This window comes from Thermobia domestica, chromosome 11 (assembly GCF_964235325.1).
Source record: "Thermobia domestica chromosome 11, izTheDome1.hap1.1, whole genome shotgun sequence".
NCBI lineage: Eukaryota > Metazoa > Arthropoda > Insecta > Zygentoma > Lepismatidae > Thermobia > Thermobia domestica.
The window spans coordinates 211,052,752-211,063,404 of record NC_137464.1 but is presented as its reverse complement, the minus strand read 5'-3'; positions in this window follow the sequence as shown (position 1 = coordinate 211,063,404).

Below are 10,653 nucleotides of genomic sequence, written 5' to 3'. Positions count from 1 at the left end.
TTTCGACACCTTCTTAGGAGTCCAGATTTTTAGGTTGAGAAACCCCAAATTATACAACAGCAATAATAATAATAATAATAATAATAATAATAATAATAATAATAATAATAATAATAATAATAATAATAATAATAATAATAAGAAGAAGAAGAAGAAGAAGAAGAAGAAGAAGATAAATACATTATTAAACAAATTGTAATAGCTTACATTCTGCAAAAAAGCTTTGTAATGGACAAACATCGTGTCCGCGAGCTTTCTTGGGTTTTTCTCGTTTCCTCCTATCTTCTTCATTTTGTTCCTTATCATCATCATCATCACTGTCTCCTTTAGCCTCGCCACGGTAGTTCAGAGGTAAACCGCTTACCCCTGTTGTGTGGGGTCCCTCGTTTAATCCCCGATCAAGACAGTTTGTGGTGGACAACATTGTGTTCGTGGGTTTTCTAGGGGTATTCCCGTTTTCTCTCACTTTCTCATTCCACCAATGTATCCATGATCATTCACTTGCCTTAGTCATTATCTCCCTTAGCCTAAAGAACATAACGTGGGATGTTAAACTGAAATATTTAATTTCATTTTCCTTTCGCCTCGGAGTATAAATAGCGGGAGGGTAATCTTTTAAAAAAATATATTCTTGATAGCCCTTAATATCATTAAGAAAAGCTAATAACATATATTTTATCTTCTATTAATCGCAACATAATGTTAAGGAAATTTCAATCCCAATGTTATGTTAAAAATATAAGTGTATTTCTATACCCTACGATCAAAACATAAAATAATATTGAACATGTGTCATAAATTTGCTCTCGAAGGCGACGAGAGTAAAGTGATACGTACAACATTCTGATACCCACTTGTTTTTGTTTTTTTTTTTTTTCTTTTTCTTAGAAACGCTTGAGTAGGGCAGTAATGGGCAAACTAGAAGCTGCGAGATAGATGCAAACTCATAAGGGCTCTATCCGCCCCGCGACACGATTTCTAATCTAACGAATGAAAATAAAAATAGGGTTACTTCAAAAGAGTTGTATTACATAGAAACAGACTGACAGATGATAATTTAACTCTACTTCTGAGAATTAGTTGTGTCCCAACCACTGTTGTAAAATTTCCGGAAATTTTGAACCAGTTGGTTAAAAAAAACGTTTTTCCGGTTTCTTTAAGGAAAAATTGGGAAAATAACAAATATCTTTGTATTAGGTTATTTTTACTAGTAATGGAACTGTTTTCTTTTCTCAAATGCAAGGAAGTGTAAGTTGAGAAACTTCAATATTGCGAATATTTAAAAAAGAAGCAATCGAAACTAAAACTGTTGAAATTATTCTTGAAAATTAATAGCCTTCACTCATTTCCTTTATATGCTTTTTAGTCGTTTATTCGTGGCTGTGCATTAATTACAGGACTTTAACAGCTATATACATCATCTACCATCATGAAGCGTTTCTGTTGCAACAAATAGTCCTCTTGAATGAAACTGAGTTCTTAATGTGCTCTTTGATCTTGTGAAATTTTGTTAATTTTAATCAAATTACTTCTTAAAAGAGACAGCAGTAGGCAAATTTCACTAATACTCATGCACTAAAACATATAGTTATTATTATTTAATATTCTAATATAGACTTTTATAAAAACTTTATGCATAATATTTTGTATGTAATCAAATACCTGTTTTCTAGTGTGACAAATTATACAAAAAGAAAAATGCCTAAATTTGTAACTTAACAACTTTTGAATCACCAGATAGATCTCGATAAAATTTTAGCATAGATAATTTGAGTTCGGGCCCAGGATAGTTTTTATCATTTCATTTTGAAGGTGCAACTTGGAGGAAGGAAAGGGGGATGTATATTGAAAATGACCGATATTAGTGTCGAATCTCTAGTTTTCGATGTTGCTGAGATGAACAGTGACACTTCCAAATTCAGCACTGTAACTTAGAGAAAGGGGAGAGGATATATATAATGATCGAAAATGATCGACATTAATCGAATCCATAGTTTTTGGGGTTGCTGAAGAGAACATTGACACTCCAGATGCCGATATTTCCGATAGTAAACATTGACACTCCCGATGCCGGTTTTTGCCGATATTTCCGAAAGATTTTTTTAATGGGTTGAAAACTTCGGGAAATTTTACACAGCACAAGTAAGATACGTATCTCCATAAAATATATCTTTGATTTTAACATAACGGTATTAACTAAAATGCTTCTGGATCCGTTATTTTAACACTTCCCTACCATAAAGCGGGAACTTCATAAGATTTCTTAAGGTAATTTAAATGCATCTATCTTAATTAATTTTATTTTAGTATCTTTTGTAGCCATAACTTCATTCTATCACGGTGCTAACATTAAAGGAGTGGTACACATATATTCGTTGACACAAAATTTCCCTATCCTAATACAAGAAATATTAGCACTCAATGATCTTAACTGTAAACTAGTATATATAAAATATTTTTCATTTTAAAATCATAATATAGTAAAATATTCGAAAATTTCATTTTTTCTCAAATTTTCCGTTTTTCCCAAGCTAGGGGAAAAAAACGGTAAAAAAACTTTTTTTACCCAAAATTTCTGTTTTTTTTTTTTTTTTTTTTTTTTCAGGCCTTGACAACACCAGTCCCACCTAGTCGTTTTTGAATTATCTCTCGCCCTCTCCTGAAAATATTTGCCCAGCCTACTTTAGAGTATTGGACTAGCGATCGCAAAATCTACCTGACGTGGGGGCCGATTAAATATTGACTTGTGTGATCGCAACGCATCTTTGCGATGAATTTTCGACAAACAATGTTAAATGTATATTTTTTTAAATTTGTGTAATGACGTCAATCGAAAGATTTTGCGATCTTGAAACTAAATTTATCGTATTGAAAGTCTTGAATCCGAATTTTCGAGCAAAATTTCTGAATAAACATGCTATCTGTTGGTGAATTTTTGTGCAGAGAGCAAGCAAGATTGTACAAAATCACAAGCTTTCTTTGGGATTTGACTAACATAGGTATATTAATTCCACGCTAAGTAAAATTGCAAACACGTCGTACACGAAGAGAAAAATTTTACGAGACACTGTCAGGAGCTTCATTTCAGACTTCGCTTGAGGGGAGCAACGTAAGATTTTTCCGTTTTGTACTAGTATATTAGTAGGCAATCGATTAAAGTATATGCATCCCTCAAATTCTTGGGCGGGGAGGCAATTGCTCCTCCTGCCCTCCCTAAATGACGCTCCTAGACACTGTGATCGCAAAGATTCTGAAGAACGATATTTAATCGGCCTCGTTGTTCGTCGTAAATTGATAGCAAAGACGCGCTGCGATCACATGAGTCAATATTTAATCGGGCCCATGGACTTGAACCCTGCTCTACGCATGAGTGTTATGTATTATCCTTCCTTCATCATCTCCTTTAGAAAATTTACAGCGAATTTCTGCCAAATAGTGCTGACAGAATTTCAATGTTAAATTACAGTCCAGTATAACATGAGAAATATTGTAAATTTTAAATAATTGAAGTAATAGAGTGCTTGTATATTTTAACGAGCTTTGCATTCTTGTGTCTGTCTCTCTGCTCCACGATAACTTTTGCAAAAAATGTACGTGATTTTAACGAAACTTTGTGTTTTACTTTCTTCCACAATTTCCATAATGAGCCCAGTATTTGGGGTTGAAATCCATAATAAAGGGGGTAAAATCAGGGTGGTTCCACATACTGTGGCAATAAAAGAATTTTCCGTCATAAATTTTCTTTTAAAAATATTTGTTTTGATACAACAAGAGTTTTTTTTTTTTTTAACTCTTTCCAGTCATGTTGGAGTGAAATTTGCTGAGAATAGGGGAAAATTTCATCTTGCCTTTATAATGTGCTCCGTAATAACATTCGTAATAATTATGCTATTTTCATTAAATATTTTTATCTCTACTTCTTAGGACGAAATTAAAAACAAGATTTGAATTTAAAGGGAACTTTAAGAAAAACATATTTAACATAATCTTCTTTTAAATGTCACCCGATTTTCATGTAACACAGTGGTTCCCAGCCCGGTAGGGTAGGGTCAATATAGTGACAGAAATAAAGTATGAAAGGATGAATGAAGCACTACTTGCAATGACCATTTACATAATTTAGTTTTACAAAATTTCACAGATGCTACGTGTTCGACATTTTGACTTTGTCATGGGAAGGAAGGGGAGGCTACAGGGTTTACGAAAAGGCGCACCAGGTAAACAAGGTAGAGAATCGTAACAAGACCTGTCTTCCATTGAGTCTATCCGAAGATACTTATTTCTCGAATTTGAAATGAATCAAATATCAAAGGGTAAAAGATTTGTGTGAATCCAACTGCAACTGGAAGTTTTTTGTGTTTTGCAACCTTCTGCGACAGCGAGGTTATAATTAACATGGGGATGTCTACCCATCATCACAGGTTTCAGAATCTCCATAAGGTAACATGTAAAATTTAATTCACACATATCTTACAAAATACTGCACCTAGAAACTTACAATTTTCTATACGAATGACAAAGAGCAATACAAAGGAGGTGGTTATCTCAATTTTAAACTTAATGACTTAGATTAATTGTAATAATTACTTTCGTAATGACGGAACACTATTTCAGGTAAAGGATCAAAATACCACTTTCATACTTCATAAATTACTATGGGTGACATTCTTTGAAGAACACATGCTGGGGAGGAATGCATTGTGGCAATTTGAGGAGCGAAACTCGTGTCTACCACCTCCATTTTCATAATCATTTACGCCTTGAGCAGCCTTCCTTCCCACCTCTTCCCCCACTTCCCAAGATCATTATCTTTGTTCTATAGTTGCCGTCTTTCCTTTTTGTATCGTTATTCATATCAAGCCCGATATGTAGAGACGAAATTTTTTCGCTAATGCGATATGTGCGAAACATTAAAAAAAATTGGTATATGTTTCAGCAAACATAGAACTTTTCGTTTCAGAACCAGAAATCACGTTTATATTATCGCGAATTTCCTCGAAATTCGACATTACTTGCGATAAATCCGAATAAAAGCGAAAAATGAAGTTCTCGTTACTTATTGCTAATAATAACTAAAAAGCGCATTTCCAATATTATTTAACTTAAAAATTGTTTCATTTTACCGAAAACGTGCACGACGCTAAATTAAGTTCTCCATAAGATCCGTAAGCTTGCGTGGCGTGATGTCACTTTCTGGGATTTTCAACGAATCTTTGTGCTTCACTAAGGCCAGCCGGGACCCTTATGGTCACCTTATTGTCGGGGAAACGAAAAACTTGCAAAATAAATTAGAGTTAGCTCAAGCAGGAAAATTTGAGTTTGCTACTGCAGAGTTGATTAGAAAGGGTAGTGCTTCTCACCAGGCTGAAGTTGAAGTAAAGTTGAAAACCTGAGTGTCCAAAGTATTAATGAAGCTGCAAAATTACACTCAAAGCAAGTGATAACAATTCTGTGTGGAGAGTTTACGAAAGCTCTGCGAGCTATTTGATCCAGAAGCTGCTTCACTTCATAAAGATGTAATCAACAAAACTGAACTGTTGTTTAAAGCGTTGACTGTGTTTTGTGGTGAAAATCTTCATGATCTGTTGATTGGTTACCGTGAATTTAAAAGTAAGGTTATTAAAATTCTCAATGATAAGAAATTTGACATTGTATCATTGTTAAACAGTTTAAAATTAACCACAGGGCATTTCCAGTCAGCTCGTTACGTTCAATATGGTTGCCAGTCTCGAGTGTTGATGCTGAGAGATTCTTTTCCAAATATAATATGATTGTTACTGACGAGAACAAACTTAAAAGAAGCAATGGTAATAATGACTTGCTGCATGTTATCCTTTAACTAAGGATGAGGTTAGAGGAAGTGTTTAAATTTTTGTATTAATTTCTATATTTCAGTGAATACATTAGCTAGAATACATCTAATCAAGATATATAATCATTTTTGTATTATATTCACTTTAGTACCAAGATATACTGTTTACAGGTACAATATTTTAAAAAGAAAAAAAAAAAACTTGTGCTACATTTAAAAAAATAAATGCGACATAAATGGGAAAATTGTAATAATTAATGCTACAAAATATCAAAATTGTTGCAAAAACGTTTCGTCTCTACCGATATTTTAAACCAAATATTAAACTTACAAGTCACGAAAAATCAAAGAATTAATATTTTCATCCGTGTGTACTAGCAACGAAGTCATGTGAGTTAATTACTTCTTGCACATTGCATGTTGTTATATTATTTTTTCTTTTCTTTTCTTTCTTTCCTTTTCTTTCTTTTTTTGAAATTGCAATAATTGTGAAATTGCACTTAGTGTACTGTATACTATATTTAGCTAAGTACCATATGGTGCATATGACATTTAGTGTATACTATATTTTATTGCTACAAAATATATTGTTTATTGAGTATTTGGATTGAGTATAGCCCGCTCCCCCAGTGATTTTTAACTAATCATAGTGATTCTAACGATTCATATTAGTTCATAATGAATCGGAATTGCATGTTATAAAGATTTAAGATGTAAATCTTGTGGTAAAGAAGCTTTAGTATAAGTAACAGTAGTAGTAGTAGTAGCGATAGTAGTAGTAGTAGTAGTTAGTAGCAATAGTAGTAGCAGTGGTGGTAGTTGGTAGCAATAGTAGTAGTAGTAGTAGTAGGAACGGGTTAGAAGCCCCGCAGGGGTTGGTTGGGTTCTGTTCTCGATATAAGTAGTAGTAGTAGTAGTGACTCTTCCAGTTCCGGTGACAAAGAACTGGGGGGTGCGGGCTATACACAAGCCGAGTATTTTAATCCCTATGAATCTCAGCCTCAAACATTTCAACCCCTATATACAGAACTGGACCCAGGATTTTCTAACGGAGGGTGCAACAGGACATTTGAATTAAATTTGACTCTTTTTTTTTTTTTTTTTTTTTTTTTTTTTTTTTTTTTTTACTGCCTTTAGGCATCTATGTTGTGAATGAGGAAACGCCCTGGAAAAGCTCTGTGTGTGGTCTCGGGAACTAAACCCACGACTTTCAGAAATCGAAATCAACGCTTTACCAACTGGGCCACGGCTGCTTTGTATCGGTATAATTTGCATTATATAATTAATTTGATCCTTTAGATCACTAAATTCTCTCATTATGAACACTTGGAAAATGACGAATACTTGTATCATGAAAAAGAACCATCAGAATCACATGACGGCAGAAATTTTTAGAAAGTGTTGCTATCAGCTTCTCATTTTAGATAGTGTATATTTACAATAAAGCAGGCCTGTCCATGAATTGGCTCCCGGAGCTAAAGCGTGAGCGAGCACGAGTGAAGATAAGAACAGGTGAGCACAGGTGCTGCTAGCTTTGCTTCTTCCACTGCATCCGATAAGTGTTGCCAACCACACATGATGGCAAAAAACCTATGGCCAAGCCTGGCCAGAAATTCGCACGATGATAAGCATTGAGCAGATGCAAGCGTAAAATGTGCATGTGTGCTCTCCCCCTCCCCATTTCGAAAGCAGTGACGCGAAAACACTGCAGGAAATAAAATTGGTACGTTTTTTGGTCGAGGAAGACGCATGATAGAGGTTACAGTTAGCGTTGAAGTAACTATCAAATGAACAAGAAAGAAAGAAACTAATATTAAACATGTCATCTTACAGACGTCAAAACGACTGCAAATATCGGAAACGAATTGTTTCAGACCTTTTTAGCTTGCTTACACAATTCGTGACGTTGTATTACATTAGCATTCGGTCTGTAACTTGTCACTCGCTTCACGTTTGCTAAGTTGTAAACGCCTTTCGTTGCTAGATTGACAGCAGAACGACGGGAGGTTGAAAATAATAATAATAATAATAATAATAATAATAATAATAATAATAATAATAATAATAATAATAATAATAATGCGTATTATTATTATTATTATTATTATTATTATTATTATTATTATTATTATTATTATTATTATTATTATTATTATTATTATTATTATTATTATTATTATTCGGACCAAAGAGGGATGAAAATGGGGATTGGAGGAAATTCATAACTAGGAATTGCATAGTTTATACCGCTCACCTAACATTATTACGGTTATTAAGTGTAGAAGGCTCAGGTGGGCAGGCCATGTAGCCAGAATGGAAGAAATTAGAAACGCTTTCATAATTTTAACTGAAAACCCAATTGGAAGAAGACCACTAGGAAGACCTAGGCGTAGATGGGAAGACAATATTAAGATGAATCTTGCAGAAATAAGAGTACAGAGTAGAAACTGGATCCAGTTGGCTAAGGACATAAGTTAGTGGAAATATTTTGTAAACGCGGCATTGAACCTTCGGGTTCCATAGACCATAGAGTTAGTTAGTTATTATTATCTAAAAGAAATGTTCAAATGTTGTTAAGAGACAATTACACAGAAGAACTGAGTTCCGACCAAACACTAATTTTCCGGAAGGAAATTCCAGTGCAGTCCAGCCTACTTTAAGCATTATCCGTGCAACCCACGTTTCATGTTCAAGACATTGGGAATAATTGTTCGTATCATTCAGTTGGAACGTTTCCTTCCGAATTTACGCTATTACAGTAGACCTACGCTATTACAGTAGGCCTACAACATTGTGACTTTCAAAATCAGTCAGTAACTATCGAAGAAAGACAAGCGTGTAGCTTCAGTCGTTGAAATGATTTAACATTCTTTTTCACTTTTAACAAGCCACCGGCAAGCAACCAGCCAGGGACAATACATTTTTCCTTATTAAAAAGACACTCCTTGTTAAAAAAAAAAAAAAAAAAAAAAAAAACTAATTGCAGTCACTAACGGTCACTCTTAAAAATGGAAAATCTCTTTGGCTCTCTTAATATTTTGTTTGATTCTTTGCGATCAAAGTAACTTTAAAAGTGGAGTAAGAAATACTATTCTTCCTATTGATAGTGTAATAGTGGCTTCTAATCTCCACAACCAACCCCTTGCTAAGCCTATTCGTACACACATACATGCATAAGCTAATTTTCTGGAGATAATACTTAGATAATTACAAACAAGTGCTACAGTTTTTTTTTTCGTATCAACAGATTATCTCTTTTCCTAAAAAGCGAAACAACATAATATAACAAACCCACACTCGGATATAACAAACCCACATCCTTCTTTAACAAAAGGAAAGAAAAAAGAAGAAAAGGAAGGTACATAGTTTATCATTTGATTGCTGTTACAAGTTTGTATTGTCTATAGTTAACGGTTACCACATTGTAAAAAAACACTTTACACTAAATGGCAATCAGTTACCATACATACTTTTTTTTTTTTTTTTTTTTTTTGGTAAGCTAGTGATTACCGCCAAGGTTGACAACACTTCCGCTCCTCTAAGGACGAACCCGAAGATCCACGAAGCACGAACAATGGTATTTGCCCGTAGAATGCTCGTGAGGTGCTCGTGAGCGTTCACGAGGAGAGTTTCCACTATCTGCTCGCCGTGGGCAGGGCTGCAATAAAGGGAGGATACATCCCCTAAATCCAGTCCTGTCTATCTACCTATATAGAACGGAAAGTCCTGTCTATATAGAACTGAAAGTCCTGTCTATATAGAACTGAAAGTGACTATGTTTGTGACTCTTAATCTCTTGAACCACCCGACTGATCTCAATCAAATTTTCAACATACATGAGTTCGGACCTGGGAGTGTTTTTGTCATTTCACTGTAGCAGTGGAACTTAGGGGTGCGGGAGGAGGGGAGTTATAATAAATAAATAAAAATTAATAACTCTTGAACCAAATGACCAATCTCGATTACATTTATAACATAGGCGACGTTCGTGTCTGGATTGTTTTTTTATCATTTCACTTTGACGGAGCAACGTACGGAAGGGGGAGATATACAAAAATCAATATATATAAAAATAAAAGTGACTATGTTTATGAGTTAACAACTCTTGAACCACCTGACCGATTTAAATCAAATTTTCAACATAGGTGCAGTTCGGATCTAGGATGGTTTTTATCTGTTCACTTTGACGATATAACTTAGGGAAAGAGAAGGGGGAGTTAAAATAAATAAAACTTGACAACTCTTGAACCAAACGATCAAATTTCTAACATAGATGAGGTTCTAGCCTGAGATGTTCTTTTATCATTCCACTTTAATGGTAGAACTTAGGAAAGGGGGAGGGATATATATATATATATATATATATATATATATATATATATATATATATATATATATATATATATATAACTTAATAATTCTTGAAACACTCGGCCGATCTCAATCAAGTTTTCAACCTAGATGAGGTTCGAACCTGTGATGCTTTTTTGACATATTACTTTGACGGTGTAACTTAATGGAGGGAGAGAGACATTCGGATCTATAGTTTTCGGGGTAGCTAAGATGAACAGTGACACTTCCGATGCTGTTTAAATCCAAATTCAGCCAAGCAGATTGGGAAAGGGAATATATATATATATATATATATATATATATATATATATAAGCATAAGCATATATAAGCGTATGTATAACACACACACACACACACACACACATATATATATATATATATATATATATAAGCATCAATTACCTGCTTCGCTGGGTTAAATTAAGAAAAATAGCAATATGTTCCGTCGAATATCATCATATCGGTCTTAATCCTGTCTGAATGAACA